This window comes from Trematomus bernacchii, unplaced genomic scaffold (assembly GCF_902827165.1).
Source record: "Trematomus bernacchii unplaced genomic scaffold, fTreBer1.1, whole genome shotgun sequence".
In the NCBI taxonomy this organism is placed as follows: Eukaryota; Metazoa; Chordata; class Actinopteri; order Perciformes; family Nototheniidae; genus Trematomus; species Trematomus bernacchii.
In genome coordinates this window covers 9,635,327-9,652,798 of record NW_022987739.1, presented here as the reverse complement: position 1 = coordinate 9,652,798, position 17,472 = coordinate 9,635,327, and the positions used below count along the sequence as shown (strand labels likewise).

The window sequence follows — 17,472 nt, the reverse complement described above, 5'->3', positions numbered from 1 at the left end:
CAAAGACTCTAAACAAAATTTGAGACGGACTGAATATCAGCAACAATGCATTAAAGGAAATAACAGGAGAGACAGAGATTGCACAGAGTTGTGAATTTAGGTCACCAATTCATGAATGTATGTCAGTGTGTTAGCAACCAGGGATACAACTTGAGAAAGCAGAGCATGAGAGACAGATGAAAGAACAGACGGCCGAACAAAGGTAGAGATTATTAGATAAATAATGAGAGAGACAGGGGAGAGAGGGGAATGTTGGTAGAAAGGGCCAGACATGAGAAAGAAAAGGAAGATAAATAATGCTGTGATAAATGTCATGGCATATCGATGTTCTTTATATCTAGGTATGGCCCCTTAATTGCTCAGAGGCCATTGTGTAAACATGCAATTAACAGTCCTGCGTCAGGTCAACTGTTCGATACAGAAACATTCAGAAGCAGAATCAATTATACAGTGAAGGAAGAAGTGAAGTGCACATTTGAGGCAACTCTTTTCATCAGCTAGTTATGAAATGAAGGTTTGAAAAGGTGATATTAGGTTGCAGGAAGTGACGAAGGGTATTAAAAACAAACTGAGTGAGTCCTGAACAAAACACATTTTATTATTATTATTATTTTAAGTGCTGTAGTACATTTATCCAAGTATGTAGCAGAAAGATGTTAACTTGACCAGTTATAGTGAATAACTGTCCACAACTCTATTAAACTCTAGGGATGAGTTTAATATCACACACTCAAATCACTACTCCCTAATCAATATAGGTACTTATATGTAGAGGATTATTGAACTCAATAAAAAGAAAAACACTTTGCATTCATTCATCAATATATTAATGACTGTGCAGTTTATGGCACAAAAACAGACAAAAACTTGATTTTCCTATGAATATTTAGTCCTTCTGGTTATATTCTATCTCTATCCTTCAGTGACACCACCACTAAGTGCAGTTACAGATATCCACTGATAGGACTGTCAGGCTTTGCACTACATTTTACACACATTATACACAAGGGCTTTTTATATCAGAAAACCAATGTTTGTGAGGCACAGAGGGAGAATCTATCAACATTACACAATTAGGGGGTGTAGTTCTAACAGTTAAAAAATCCACCTTGAGAAATTGCTAATGGTGATAACGGAGACCAACAAAACGATGAAAAATCTCTTCCAGGCAAGTTTGTGCTGCAACACTCTGAACGTTGGGGGTCCCGTCTGCACAGCATTTTCACTTTAAGCAGCAGATACAGTAAACACCAATCACATGGCGCTCTGCATGGATGTCATGTTACATTTTGAAAGCGCTTGTCTGTGCGCATCTTAATGGATTGTCCCATTTCCAGACCTGAAACATTGCTCCCCTCAGAGTACAGCAGTGCCTCCTGTAGGCAGTCCATAGGATCTGTGTAGCCTACTTTCTGCACCGTGTGAACAGAACATAATGTACAGCAGAGTACATTGTAGAGTATACTTTATGTCTCTCTGCTGAACATCCCTCTGGCTAATTTCCGTAACGTGGACATTTTGGCACTGCATGGAACATCTGGCCGTCTGTTTTTGCTGTTATAAATAACGTTAGTTCACAGATACAGTAACAAGATCCTAAGGGGTCTGATATCAGTTTGATAAGATAACTGGGGTCTTAACGTTTTTCTCTTCCAGATGTCTCCCTCTCTCTCTGTTTTACAAACTTCATGATAACTACTTACCAAGCTGCTGTACATATTATTCTTTTTTAAACCTGGAGGTAAATAAAAGAGCCATTATGAATGTCGGGTTGCTATATCCAAAGCAAGAAGCCCAACATGCTTAGGTAGGAATAATGTTAGTCTGGTTTCAGAGGAGGGATTGTCAGTCTCCAGTGTAAAGCCTTTTTGGAATGACAAATCGCTACTCAGCCTCACCAGACCACACCGAGCAAAGAAAACTGTGGGCAGGCTAAGTGCATGTGACAAACGATAGAAACAAAGAACAAACATGATGTTCTGTTGCCTTCTGATTCAGCCTCGAGCACAGATCACTGAGCCAGCATGGACAAGAATGAGCGCAGCTGTGATCAAGCTGGCATTGATAAATCAAACTTCCCCTGGAGTGATAGCCATGCATAATGAGCCATGACCAAAGTTACATCACTCAATTTACTGGAAACACAACAGCATCTATTTACAATTCCAAGAAGGGCCAAATACCATCACCCCATTAACTGCAGCCTTAGTGTGTTGGAAACATGGTGGCGGATAAGAATGTGTATTTGTGTTTCATTCATGCAGGCCAGTGCATTTGTACATCTTTTGGTTTGTGAACGAAATCCTCACTTTGTGTGACAGTATTACGGCCTGGCTCATAGGCTGCAACAAAGATGGGAGACCAGACAAGTTAAGTGTAAGAAAAGCGTATTTATTTACTATAACCAAAACCAAAGGTCTTCAAAGAAACCTAATAAACATGGAAGTCAGTTATCAGTAATGATTGCGTGTATGGGTGTGGGAAAATGTGCAGAAACAAAGACGCGGCCGTGTCCAACAGAAGAAGGAGAGGGCAGCATGGGTTAGTGTTGGCCTTTTATGTCGACAGCCCAGGTGTGGCTCCTCAGGTTGATCACCTGAAACACAAACAAGAGCCAGCAAGTAGAACACAAAGGCAGAGACCCCTAGTGGAGTGGACGAGGTTGTAACAGACAGACAACAGAAAAACAGCTGTGATGGCCGCATTTTTGGCCGAGTGGTTAAGGCGTTGGACTTGAAATCCAATGGGGTTTCCCCACGCAGGTTCAAACCCTGCTCACAGCGTTTGAAAGAGGTTTATCTATTAACTTATTTATTGACTATTTGCTATTCCTTCATGGTGTTCATACTGCTGTCTGACCCTATGACTAAGCCTTTGACAAAGATCGATTTGGTTGACATGGTTTGATTACTTTAGTGGCTTGATTCCCTTATTTACCACTCAGACGGATCCTTGGGCAAGACACCTAACAATGTACAAGGTATTGTTTGGATAAAAAGAGTGAGCTAAATAACACTTAATAAAGGGAATTAACAAAAATACAGGTTATTGTCGAGAGCTGGGTTGTGAGCTTCTCTATATTACATTTGTATTTTATTTAAAATCAGTGAGTACAGAGCAAGCCCAAGGCAATTTGAGCTTCTAGCAAGAATTACTGAAACTCCAGTAGCCCAGTTCATCCAATTCACTCACCCTAGATATATGTTATTGCATCACTTACCTGTTCTTCCACCCAGACAACAACATATCTTGTAAGCATTTGTGTGAGTGTGTGTAAGCAAGAGTTAATGATTGTGGTTTATGTGTTCGTTTGTTTTAGCACATATGGTATGGGATAGTGTGTACTGCATGTGTACGAGTCATAGTAAATCAGAGTTTCTGTGGCCTGTGTGTGTCCAGCAGAAGTGTCAGAGAGATGAGTGGGTGGTCCGGGCTGCAGGGCGGGTGCTGTGCCAGGGCTCAACTGGCAGCCTCTATGGGGCAGACGGAGGAAGTGACACTGCCATGGGGGTGTTAGTACTGCTATCCCTGTGAGATTTAGTGTTTTGATGTATCAAATACTTTCATAAAGTCACATCACGAGCTGATGTCCCTCACTTATACACTATCTGCTCCTAAGACAATACTGTAGGCAATTACAAGCATTATATTAATTACTTTATCGTGAAACTAGAATGTCAGCGTCCTACCAAGACAGAACTCCTTTTCAGACCTCCATCCTGCAGTCACATGCTCCTTTTGATGGTACCATTTCCTGAGGTTGGAAGTTGTTTTTAGACTTTGGTTTGTCCATAAGGTTAAGGTTGTAATGTAAGGTGAACCACCTATAACAGACAGAACATTTTTGCACTTTTGTTTGTCAATATTCTTACTAGAAGTACAAAGCAAACAAAAAAGTGTATATTATTTCTTATGCACACTCACTCTCACTAGTACTTTTGTAATGTGTTCTCCTCTTGCCTGGAATTTGTAGGACTCAACTCCAAGGAATAATAATAATAATTATTATTATGACTATAATAATGAGAACATTTAAACACAGACAGACAGACAGACAGACAGACAGACAGACAGACAGACAGACAGACAGACAGACAGACAGACAGACAGACAGACAGACAGACAGAGAAAGTGCACAGATGGATGGTAAGTTTGTAATGCCTAAAATTGAAAGCCACAGAGAAGAGAGACATAGAGAGACATAGAGAGACCATGACACATAGAAACAGAATGAGCGCTAATATATTTTCAGTATCACCACCCACACAATTTTAATTCAGTGTTGACAGCTGGTGATGTATTCAGTATGAAGAACAAGAAATGTATTTATTAACCCTGAATGCTGCAGAAAACACGGAAACATTAAAAGATTTCAATCACTGAATGTAATACCGATTTATATCAACAGATTTTAAGATTTTTTGACAATCAAAGAGGAAGTAGAACATGCTGACTGAGCATTAGCTTGCTAACAATTAGAAAACCTTTTTGCAAATAGAGGCTTTCTCTTCAATAACCCTTTAATGAATGAAATGACTTGAACATGATAGGTTGATGGGGTAACAAGGCCAAGTACCATAGACTGTATATATAAATGGACGTAGTGTCAGTGACGTCACCCATAGGATTCTGCAGAGTTGCTGAGAAGCCCTTAGTAGGCGGAGTCGGCCACTAACGTCTCGACAGTGATGTCAGAGTCTAACTCCCGCCTGCTCCAGCCTGATCCAAATAAGGGTAAAGAGGCGGAGCCGAGGCGGGACCTGCTGCCACCGAGCTGGAAGTAACAGAGCTAGCTCAAGCTAAGATGCTAAGCTAAAATGAAATACATGCATACCAAGTTACTGCGTGGCACTTTGGTTTTGATAAAACAGTGTAGTTCCACTATATAAACGTTACATTCATAATCAAACGAGACAATCTGCAAGAGAATTTGCTATTTTTTGTTATTCTTAATTAATAAAATAAGTACCGATACATAGCAGAACAATTGTGGCGATGTTCAGCTTAATAAGCCTTGTTCAACATAATTTATTTAGCTAATACTACAGCGGGCTGCAGGCGAACCAAGTCCGCGTTTCGCTGCATTCCTTGATCTCCAGTTATAACGCCAGACTCCGCTGCCGGGAAGCTAACGGAGCCGCAGGGGGCTAGCTCCCCCCTGCAGCTCCGTTAGCTCCGGCAGCCACCACTGGGATAATTGGGTCCCCTTTTAACATTTGCTCCCGTTTAGCATTATGGGCGTCATAGACTATAAAAGTCTTACCCAAGGCTGAATCATAAACTAAACTGTATATGTATATATATATACATGTATAAAGGGTTACGTTCTTAGCTGGCTAATAAGCTATATAACAAGCTAAGCTAACAAGCACACAAACACCTGCTAACGGGGTTAACATGTATAATATTATCATTTTAGACTTCTTGGAAGTTCTGTTAGTACATTCAACCGCACAGCACGACATTTGAATTGTCTGGTATTTGTAACAACATTCCCTAAAAGGCACAATCACCACGAACACTGCTAAAGGGTCAAGTACAGTAACTACAACTAGCTAACGTTGTAGCCTAGCAGAGTGGACAAGTTGCTGTTAGCTGACAGTGAGGCACGTACCTGTCCATCAAAGTGGCCACGCCCTAATTTATGCAAAAACGTTAAGACCTAATATAAATAAAAGGGTCGCGTTATAAAACAATTCACTCAACAATTAATAATCATGAAGGTGGAATCTAACTATATCTCGAATAATTTGTATTGCATCCAGGGGTAGAAACATGTTTATTTCTGCTGTAAAGTTGGGCATTTTAACATGGGGGTCTATGGAAATTCATCCTTTCTGCAGTCATCGCCTATCGGCCATTAGATGAACTGCAGTTTGTGGCACTTCCTTATTGGCCTCCCGGCTCTGCCCCAGAGTTTTCCGCTTGCCAGGTACACATAAAACAGAAAGATTGCGACTTAGAAGCGTTGGTATGTTCCTAACTGGCTAGCATGTTAGCCGTTAGCTGCCCGGCTAAAGTTAAACATTCTTGTGTGATTTGGCCTTTTAAAAAGTTTTTATAATTTGTTCACGATTTTAATTCCACTCTCTGTAGAAGAACTTCAAAGACAGGCAATATAAGAAACAAGTTTTACGATTTATTGTGTAATCTCAATACAGCAGCAAAGCACAATAAAGATGTGTAGAAAATATTTGATCAACTATTCTGCTGTACATAGACTGAAATTGACCAGACTTAGATAACAACGTCTTAAAGAGACAAATAGTGATATTTGGAAAACTAATTAAACAAACTAACTGCAGTCCTTAGTAGTTGGTCGTCGACTGTTTGCCTCAGAAATAGTTTTAGGTTCAATCAATGAATGAGTCATTATGCATATTAATCATTCACACATTAGTGTTACATGTTAAATATGTGGAGGAAAGCAATAGTTGTTGATGGACAGACAGCTGGAACGTGACTGCAGGTATAAAGCAAGTCTTTGTTTTGTGTGAGGTCATAGAAAAATGTGGGATGCCACGTGCATGTCAGGTTACATTAATATTAGAGTTTGAGGTACACACAGGTACCAGTAGAGCAGCTCTGGAAACAAGCTTTTTCAGTGGACACACACAAGGACACCATTGCCTTAAAATGTGAACAGCATGTGGTCTGATCTCCTCATGCACCAAGGTCACCTGTGTCAGAACAAGTTACAATAAAGCCTTTGGGTGTTCTGGAGTTCAAACAGGTCGCCTTGTTCACATAAAGGTTTGCTAATTCTAATTATATTTGAAGCTGGTAGAAAGAAAGGCTTAATACAAATTGAGCAAACCATCCATTGCTCCACCACATCTGCTTATTTTTATTTAATTAAAGCTTATTTTTCTTACATGGAACAAAATATCCCCAGAGCAGAATGTTCCATATTTAAAATGGCTGACTTTTAAAGCAGTGTCAGCGTTTTTCCAGGCACCTCGCTGCTTTAACTGTGGCAGAGGAGTCATTTTCATTAGTCATCCCTCTTCTTACACATCAGGCGGATTTTGATAAAGGACATAATGAACACAAAGGGACGAAGAAAAGTGAGATTGGAACAGTAGGAGCACCTGTGTGTTGTTTGGACACTGAATGTGGGTCAAACTCCTGGATGTCTGACACTTTACCAGCCCAGTCAACAAGACTCTCCTCCACCTGCCATGAGAAATGAATACATTTTGCAGTTTTTACACCTGGCCGTGTCTGCTTGTGTGTTCGACCCCCACGCATCTGCTCTTCCTCACCCTGACCACAAGAGATTTTAATCAGTCAGCTGCTCACCTGCACATTTCCCTCTCCTCCTTTTTTTCCACTTTTCTCTATTCTTTTCCTTTAGTCATTCACAGATGTGATGTTATTTATGGCCAATTTTTGCCATCTCTGTTATTCATAAATGTCCTTGACTCATATAGGGCATGTTTTCTAAAACAATTTAAAGATAGTTTGTAAAAAAAAACAAGCCTGCATCAGGAAAAGATTCACTTAAACTAAAAAAGCACAACAATTCAATCCCAGGTGGGCTTTTATCCCCTTTCTTGTACTGTGTTTATACAACAGACATTTGACAATTTTCAATGATTCATTGCATATTTGAGGATACATAACCGTTGAGGGAAAATGAGACCATATCAGATACTGTGTATGCATATGCATACATCTGCCATCCATATGCAAAAGAAACAAGATTGTATTATAATTTGTATGCAAGTGTGTTTGGCTTTGCTACCCTCAAAGCATATAATTAACATCACAGGATTTGACACAAGCCCTTAGTCATCAGTCATGTTCTGCAGGGCCTGGCACATAAGAGAGGGTGAAAGAAATAGGGAAAGCTACATGTGTGGAAGGGGTTTCGGGTAATGACGAATCCACAGAGAATAATCACTACTCCGGGGTGCAGTGTCCTTCACTTTATTATCTTTGAGCTTATTGTTTTATTTTTCCGGCCTGCAAACTCCACTTTTATCTGCCTATTTCCATTTTTAGGGTTAATGTAAGGCAACTCTTTTATTTATTTTTATCTCTGATAAACCCACTTTACATCAGTGCCCCTCGCTGCAGCAACTTGATGGGGAACATTGTAGAGTCTTTAGCAGATAAAGAGACAGTCATTTCCCTCTGGAGGTTGTGAAGATTAAAACAGAGTTAGCAGGAGGAGTACGTATTGGACTGTACATTTACAAGCGGTCCAGAAACATAAAATAAAGGCTAATGTTGCTCCGCAATTATTTGCAAACAAGTCCACCAAAACAACATTATGCTAATATGTTCTGCTGCCGAGTAGCTGAGGAATACATTTTGCAGCTTTGAACCACCACATTGCCCAAACTGATTTCCATCAAAGTTAGTTGTTTTCATAATGGCTTCTCAAGTTTTGAATGCAAAAATAACCAGTTGAGACACGTATGGCTGTCCCTCCCTGACCTCAGACCTCTGCTGTGATAATTGAAGTTACTATGGGACATGCATTGGTTTCCACTTTAGGTAAGTACTGCCGGTATGAAAAGTTGAAGGCATGTTTAATGAGAAATTCCTCTGCCACCTGCTCATCACGAGCCTCCCTGTCCACCCATCACTAACACCGTCATATATTCCATGTTGAGGGCCAATACTGTGATATAAGGAACTTGATTATTTAGATGGCTCCCTGCTAGTGATGTCAGTCTGAGAACATCATCATCATCAGCATCAGAAGGCTTTGACTGTTTGACTCCTGTGTCATACGCCCGTGAGTCACCACCACTGCTTTGGCTGAGTGTAGACACTGGCCATCTGGCAAATGAAATTATGACAGAGCCGTGGACACAAAGTCTGCCTGAAGAGAATGCAGTTATTTGATAGTGGCCTATAATGATGCTCTCATCAATAGAGACTGGGCTTGTCAAGAAGTTTGTCTGTTGCTATGGCACTGCTGACTGTTTGTACTAAGCATCAAGTCAAGAAATTAATATTTATGGGTTAATTGATATTCACTTGTTACCTGTTTGAATGCTAATGTTAATTCGGTCATACAACTCACGCGTTTCGTGGTTATGTTTATTAGAAGCAGGATATAGTTTGAGTTTGGCGTCTAGACTGCCTGAACTAGCTCGCAGGCTTCTACCCATTTGTGTCTAAATCACTTCTTTTTGGCGGAGTGGCGCAGCGGGCTGTGCGTTTGATCATCAGATCAAGGGAGCGTTGGGGAACTCCAGTTCGAAACCCGCTCCCGCCGCCACTGCGTCAGGCCGTTGTGTCCTTGGGCAAGACACTTCACCCGAATTTGCTCCTGTGGGTATTGTCCACAGTACATGTATGATATTAATGTGTACTTGTAAAGCGCCTTGATGACTTTGAGGTGTGAAGATGGGCGGTGTGGCGCAGTGGGCTGTGCATTGATCATCAGATCAAGGGGGCGAAACCCGCCTCCGCCGCCGCTGCGTCTGTAAAGCCGTTGTGTCCTTGGGCAAGACACTTCACCTGAATTTGCTCCTGTTGGTATTGTCCACAGTACATGACCGTTACATGTATGTATGTGTAATGTGTATCTGTAAAGCGCTTTGGGTCATGGAAAAAGCGCTATAATAAATATAAGGAATTATTATTATTATTATTAAAAGTAAGTGTGTAAATCAGTAATATCACAATAACGATATTCGCCAATATCAGAGACGTCAATATCAGTGAATTCTACCATCATACGATTTCAATTTGATTTGATTCACCAGAGGGACATTGATATGAGACGATATTATATGTCTATTTAACACTTTTAGTTATGTTCATATCAACCCACAAAAATCAATTGATATATAATTTGACAATTTAAATAATAACCAATTGGGCTCTGCAGAAGCGAGTGCACTAAAGGAAATGGCGATACAGAGGTTCGAAAACATTTTTCACCCTGTATCAATTATATTGGATGTTTGTCATTGAATCATGAAATCGTTACACCTATATATATTAGGTCCTTGATATTTTTCCTATTGATTAATGGTGGTCTTTTTTCTCGCCCTTCTCCAAATGGGAGTTGATGGTCAAGGGTCAAAAACCGAACCGCACTGCTTGTACAGATGGGAGTTCAGTGCCTTCAGCAGGGCAACTGCTCACTGTCATGAGGCTTGAACTCAACGCCTCTGCTTGACTGACAGCCTCCATCTGTTCATCACGCTGTCCTTCAAGCCATGGTGGAGAATAATGGGGATGGAAATACGGCCGAATCTCTAATAACAGGTCTCTACAGGGAACTCTCTTACTGCATCCTGTTATGAAGTGTGTCAATCTTGTAACATATGCAGCTTCATGGCCTGAGTAGCTGTTAATCACCCCTAGAGCTCCTTTAAAGCCTGTTTCATGTACTGTGTAGACCACTGACCTGCTGTTGGTGTACCGACACACAGCGAACACAATGGGTCGATGAATCAGGGCTTCCCTATCACAACCTTTTCCTCCCAGACTCTTGAATATTTCCATCAATTAGCTTAGATTGATAAAAGCTATGGGTTGTATGTACAATTGTGCATGTATTTGTGTGTGTGTGTGTGCAGTATGTGAACTGGACTGCATAGGCAAGCATGTAATAGCTCAATGATATATGTGTAATGAGCTAGAGTGATGGTTCACAGTATAATCAGTACAAGCCCCACTTTCCTTAAGAATTACATTGACATTTTCAAAACACACATCTTCTGGCCAACTCCCCGCACCCACTGCCATACATTTCATATCAGTTTGTCCTGAAACGACCCCGCCTGATTCGTCCATTGTATTTCCGATTTTTGCAGAAAATAAGCTCTATTGGAAACACAGAATTATTGTATCATGTTGTTCATCAAAAATAATCTTCCCAAATGAACACCACTTTTATGATTATTGAAGTGGAAATGCAATTATCAGTAAAGAGCTGTTATTCAGGCATACACCAATTATATTTCTTACCCTTCGTCATTTGTATTATTTATTTTTATATTATATTTTCTCTGATAACGTTAATAAGTAGGCTTTCTGTACGCTTGTGTTAAACACGTCTAATCACAATCCTATTAAAAAAAAAACATTGATTTCATATTAGGAACCCAGAAGGGCAATTATGCTCATGTCCGGGTTTTAGGACTTTTTCCTTTAAAGAAATGGTGTCAATAGTTACCTCTTGTAAAGTAGCTGGCAAATTAAGCATAATTTGAGAGCACACACACTTCAGATTAATAACCATGACAGGTCTCAATTTCAAGGGAAACTAACAGGATTTGAGATCCCTCCTCATCCAATCAGTTCCACAAACGGAGCGTCTCCAGCGATTTCATTGGTCATTCTCACCTAGATTTTCTGTTAGAGCTGTAAAGGCCATGTCAATCAAGATTATTTAGGGCCAGACACATTTTAGTGCCTGTTGGGTTTTATAGTCAAGGATATCGGCTGTACGAGAGAGAAGATGGCACAGTCTCACATCCCTTATGACCTCAGGCTTCACCGACAGTACTTACCAGAGTCGAGCAGAGGTAGAAGAAGTAGGCCATCTAATCAATTCTCTTCAGTGGTATGTGTGAAAGCTTTTGAAGCAAAGCCTCAGAGGGGCACTTTGTTTACTATTGTGTAGAATGCTTGAGTTACATTTATTTCAGATTAAATTATATGTTATTTCGTAAAAAAACATTAAAGTGACGTCAAAGATAAAAAGATAAAAGCTAAAATGTCAAAGTACATCCTCACATCTCGGTCCAAGCAGCACTCAAGCAGCCCGTTGGTTTTGTCCATGACCAGACAACTTTCACTGTGTATTTTGAAATGCATTAACACAAAGTAACAAACCTTGCAGCAAAACCTTCCAAGCAAAGAATAAACAAGGATCTCAATCAGAGACACTTACGTCAAGTCACTGACCTCTTACTTTATAAAGAAGCAAATGGTTGTACGATAACATTTGGCAGAGAAGTCTCTGCTCTTTGATAAAAACGTGTGGAGAATCTGAACATCAAAGAGGATTCATGCCTGTGAAATTGGCCGTGCCTGCAAGTGTGTCATTTGTAAGAAACAGTGCACAGGTGGAAAGTTAATTTAAATAGGGCAGAGCTAAGCAAGTTAAGGGTGTTGGGGGGAAATTGGGTCTTAGACTTGCTACTGAGAATATAAGTTTCAAAACCAGGTCTGTTTCTGTGTAGCTTCAATTTGTTGCCAATCTTGTGATTTTATCAACCAAAGCAAATACTTGGAGAAAATGCACAGAAATAACGTAATGATACTTAAAATGTAAGCATTCTTCATTTATCTGTAAAAATTGAATAAAGAGCCCTTTTGCACTGATGACACATAAGAAACCAACATTGCCCTTTGAGATCCGTTCATATGCCTATAACTGCCAAATTAAAGATACTCAATGATGGAAACACTTTAAGAAAGAGATTGGAAAAGTAAAGTATTACGTTTAAAGTGTGATTGGATGTAACTAACTAACTTAGCATCTCAAGAACTTGCCACTACTGCTGAAGTGTGAATAAAGCAGCTAATGTAGTAAATGCAAGTTCATATTCACACAATCACATTTTTTGTTTTAGAATATAAAAAATATAAAAATAATAATGAACTGACTTAAGAAAGACATAACTTTCCAACAAACATTACTTATTTAACCTACTGTATGTCTTATTTTACTTATTAAATCAGAAAATCAGCACTTTTGCACTAAGGAGACAAAATGATTGAACTCTACTGCATTTGGGACACGTTCAACCAAACTCATCCCATCTTAAGAAAAGTTCACCTCCTCAGACTTTAAATCAAAATATAAATCTGGATACAAAATAAGAAGTAAGCATGGACCTTTCTCCCCAGTGGGCTTTGTAGTAGGGCGACACACAGACCTAATTCCTGCTGGATGGAGACATATATTATTTGGGTCTCACACAGTTTATCTGGTGTGATTGACATGATTAAATATGATTAAAATAGGCTCACGTGTTTCAAGGGGTTGTCTGGGAAAATCTCCATATTACACAATGTGCTTTAACTGACTCGACAGTACAGGTTGATACCAAACATTCACTGTGTACTGACGTGTTGTTGTTGATAGATTATTAATAAACACTAAATGAGTACCAATTTGTTCTCAATTTCCTCACACACAGTAAGTGCCATGCAATGTGTCTTGCTGGGAACCACTACAACTAAAACATAAACTGTTAAAACATTTAAGAATAATGCACACAAAAGTGGAAATTCACAGAAATGGAAGATAAGATTCTTTAAAAAGGTTTTCATAAATGCAATTAACTTCTTGTAAGCTTAAAGGTGGGGTAGGTAAGTTTGAGAAACCGGCTCGAGATACACTTTTTGTTATATTCCATGGAATGCTCTTAACATCCCGATAGCAATGAATATCTTAAGTGCTGTGACCAAAAAATCCATAAAAGAAATTAATCTGTGGAAGCCGTAATACTGTAAAAAGCACGACCAATCATTTTAGCCGGCCCGGCTAAAATAACTGGATGGCTTACCTGCCTGTCAGCCTTCCATCTGTGCACAAACTTATCTCGTGCCCTCATTGGTCATGTGCACGTTCGTGTGTGTTGGAGGAGGGGCTCTGTAAGGAAGTGGCAGATTTTTTCCGGCTGTGTATTTTCAAATTCTAGCGCACTCAAGCTGGTTTCTCCAAAATTACCTACCCCACCTTTAATTTCTGCTAGAAAGATATTTTGTCAGTTTTTTTTACTTCCCAACCTCCTTCACAGACTTTTATTGAGTCAAACTATTTTATGAAAGTTTGCTTAATTGCTTAGTTTAACATAAAGAAGTAGTGACAAAGCTTTTTGTTTGGGCTCAATCATTACCAACTTCATATCTGTTTTGTCAAAATAAAGCTATAGACAGCAGAAATTAGCTTAGTTTAGCATTAAGACAAAATCTAATTTTAAAATGATGAACATGACTCAGACCTGCAGTTCACTTAAACTAATGAGCCACATATATTAGGTTGACACTCAAAGGCCCAATTTCAAATCTTTTAATTCTCTGTGATATATTCATCTGTTTAGTTTTCACAAAAGCACCCTCTGTTGTCTACATTATCTTCCATCTTATTTATAAGTTACAGCTGTTCTGACACTGGGAGGTGGAAAACAGAGCAATCTCCGAGGGCCCCAGATGGTGGTGATGTGTGTGAGTGCATATTAATTTGTGTCTTGTTATGCAGTTTCACTTGTTTGGGTGCACGATAGGAGCATCAAGAAAAAGACTAAGCGAGAACAAGATCTGATATAATGACAGTAGCAACTGCAGCGTTTTATAAACTTCATTGCGCTTTATCACTGTTACGTTCTAGACCAAAAATCTATCTTTTGAGTATAACAATACTTTATCCTTTGTACGCGTGAAAGGTAGCTATAACATGTTTGTGATTAGTTAAGTCTTTCCCTTACGCTAAAGCATGTTTTTACTTCCCAGGGCCTTAAAGACACAGCATACAGAGGCTTGTAAGCAGCAGCATTCATTGTTTGGTAATGCTGCTGATAGCTCACCTTGAGATCCAATTGTTAGCAGACTTTTAGTTTGTCAAGAAATTATAAGCGTTCAGATGCTTTTGTTGCAGTGATTGAAACATTTTCATTCACCATGTAAAGGTGAGTCACTCGCACTGTTGAAAGACAGCAGTGTCGTTGCACTTATAACCTTGGCATCAGACCTTGGTTGAAAACACATCACAATTAATAAGGAGTTTTCATAGGTGGTGGTGGCTCAGGGGTTAAGGGTGGTGACCTTATTGCATGTCATTCTTCCTCTTTCTTCTGTCTAAAAATGTGACATACTGTGGCTTTGTAGCTTTATTAATTGTTTGCTAAACCATGTCTCATTTTTTATTTTCAACACGTGTAGTTATTGCATGTTCAGTTAGAGTAGCTTTGCACCCAGCCTCCAATCTTTGAGGAAAACTAATCTATCGTTTCAAAGTCTATTTATTGTGAAGACTGCTGCCAAGACAATGGGATCGCTTTCCGTTTTTTGTCAGACCCTAGGAGTGCCACATTTGATAACTTATTCAAACCATAAAAGAAAAAGCAAGAAATGTATTGAAATATATGACACTAATTTATTCCTAATGTTGCTCAGTGATCTCAGTTTGCTGCTCTTCAGCTAACAGGATGGGGGCCTCATCCTCTTTTCTTAAGCCGTATGTATGTATGCAGGCAGTCTCCCTTGCTGCAACCCACACAACCACTAAGCTTTATGTACATGTGATGATGTCGGCAATATGCAAATGAGTTCATGACGTCAAGATGCTGACTTTTGGAACTAGTAATAGCTACTTTCATTGGAAACGCATTTGGTTTTCCAATGATTTGTGTCATAAAATCAAAGGGGGATCGTACTGGATGGTAGCCATATTTGTGTAGTAAATCCAAGAATTATAGAAACCAATTGACATGAAAGTAAAACATCTAATTCATAATAATAATTTAAAGCAAACACTTTAGATATTAGCACTTGCATATCAATGTTTGATCAGTAACCATTAACATTTATCATAATGCTCTTTACTTTGTCAGTTCCAGAGAGAGTGACAGTGAGAGTGAGGAGGACACTCGGGAAGATATTGGCCTACATTTTGTCCACTCGGTTACTGTGTCAGCTGCACACACAAACACACACACAAATACAGATACAAACTGTAAACCACTGGCAAATATTTACGTATACTCTAAAAAATACGTGATTTTCAAATTGTCACACGGATCATGTAGAGCTCCTGACAGTTAAATGTGTTTCAGAACCGGAGAAGGCAATATATTTGTGATTTGATATGGTCTGAATGTTCAAATTGGACTGACTGTCAGTAGAAATCTGTTGAATTTCAATTAGTCTTTCTGCCAAAGCAGTTTTCAATATAACCATTATCAAACAGAATCAGTCTGAAAATGTATTGTGTCATGTGTTATCATGTTTTTTTTTAATCAAAAACTGTTTGTGTGGACACTGTCTGAAGAAGGGAATGAAATGAGCTGCTTTAGCATACTAATACAGACATATGTCAGGAGCTGGACTGCTCTGTTTCTGTTATGCATTCGGCTTTCACTCTGTCTAGAAGGATAAGAGACAACACAAGTCAAATAAAACAAAAACATCTATGTACAAATTTGAGTTGTGTGATTTGAAATTGAAGCAAGTGGAAATAATTTGCAATCATCAAAAATGTCATTGTATAAAATGTAATTTCCTTGAAGAATATTGGCATAATTCCTATAAAATGCAATATCGATAGAGCTTAGTCAAGTTCAACATTTAAAATTGTCTGACAGAACAGTTAGAACAGTCAGGCATCAAGAAAGATATCATTACAAGACCAAACAAGTTCAAGAGAGTTTATGTGCCCATGGTGTTTGCTAGCACAGACCTGTTGTCAAAGTATACAGAGTTATAGTATGTTAAATGCAACACAGTCACTATGTATGTCACTTATTTAACGTGTTGGAGTTGCAGTGAGACTCCGCCATAAGTCCTTATGCTGACTCTGTGTTCCTGTCTATAGTAGTACCATCATGTGCTGTTTCTTTGAGGAGGTGTTGACTGATTCACCTACCAGATACAGCAGCAATAGTCTTCCTTGACATTTGTCTTCACTTCTCTGTCAACTGTAAGAAAACACTGCACAGTCTCACTAAGCTCTACATTGACATGTTTGTTTTCTTTCAATTCTGCTGCAGAGTCAAATCTTTACCAGCACGCTGTTTCTGCTGCGCGCCCTGAAGGTAAATATGCTCAAAGTGTTTGACCATGAATCCAGGAAGAAGGAGTTTTAGAAATACACACTGATAGGCTACATAGCCCAGGGTAATCATGCCTTACCTCATGTACTGAAAATGTAATTAGTGTTAAAGCTGTAATATAAGACCAGGCACTGGACCTTCAAAGCTTTGATTACATTGTTAATGGTGCAGTTGTTGCAATAGGGGATGGACAGTTGAAACACAACTTGTTTACCTGCTGCTAAAATGTCTAAAAATCATGCAAACATCGATATTTGTAATAATAATATCTCCTGTCAGATAAAACTCATCATGAAAAGATAGACACGTGTGAATCTGCCTTCTTCTTACCTTTTGTCTACTTTACTTGCACATGTGAAAGAACAGAGGGGCATGAGTCTTTTTAAAAAGAGTAAACTAATTCAAATGCAGACAAAGAAATTATAATTATATTCCAGCAAAGATACATTCTAGCTTCAGGTGTCAATAGGAGTATTTTGATGTCACATTCAGGGGTCAAGGCTGATTGTTTTTCTGTATAAGGAGAGTTTGCTGGCTGTGAGCTGCATATTTAACGGACAGAAATGTGTCATGTGTATCGTTTAGCAGATAAATATGACAAAGGTTTGTGTCGTGAGTATTTGTTATCAGCTCTTCCTCCCACAAAACAAACACTAGCTTGTCTTATGTGTTTAAAACTTAAACAAGAACGATAACTCATGTCTTCAAAACTATT

General features: G+C 39.1%; 1 non-coding gene across 1 annotated transcript; it reads left to right on the top strand.

Annotated features, from left to right (window-relative positions):
- Positions 1 to 2,701: 2,701 nt before the first annotated feature.
- trnas-uga lies at positions 2,702 to 2,783 on the top strand. Its single transcript has one exon. It is a non-coding gene; the product is annotated as a tRNA-Ser (tRNA).
- Positions 2,784 to 17,472: the final 14,689 nt, after the last annotated feature.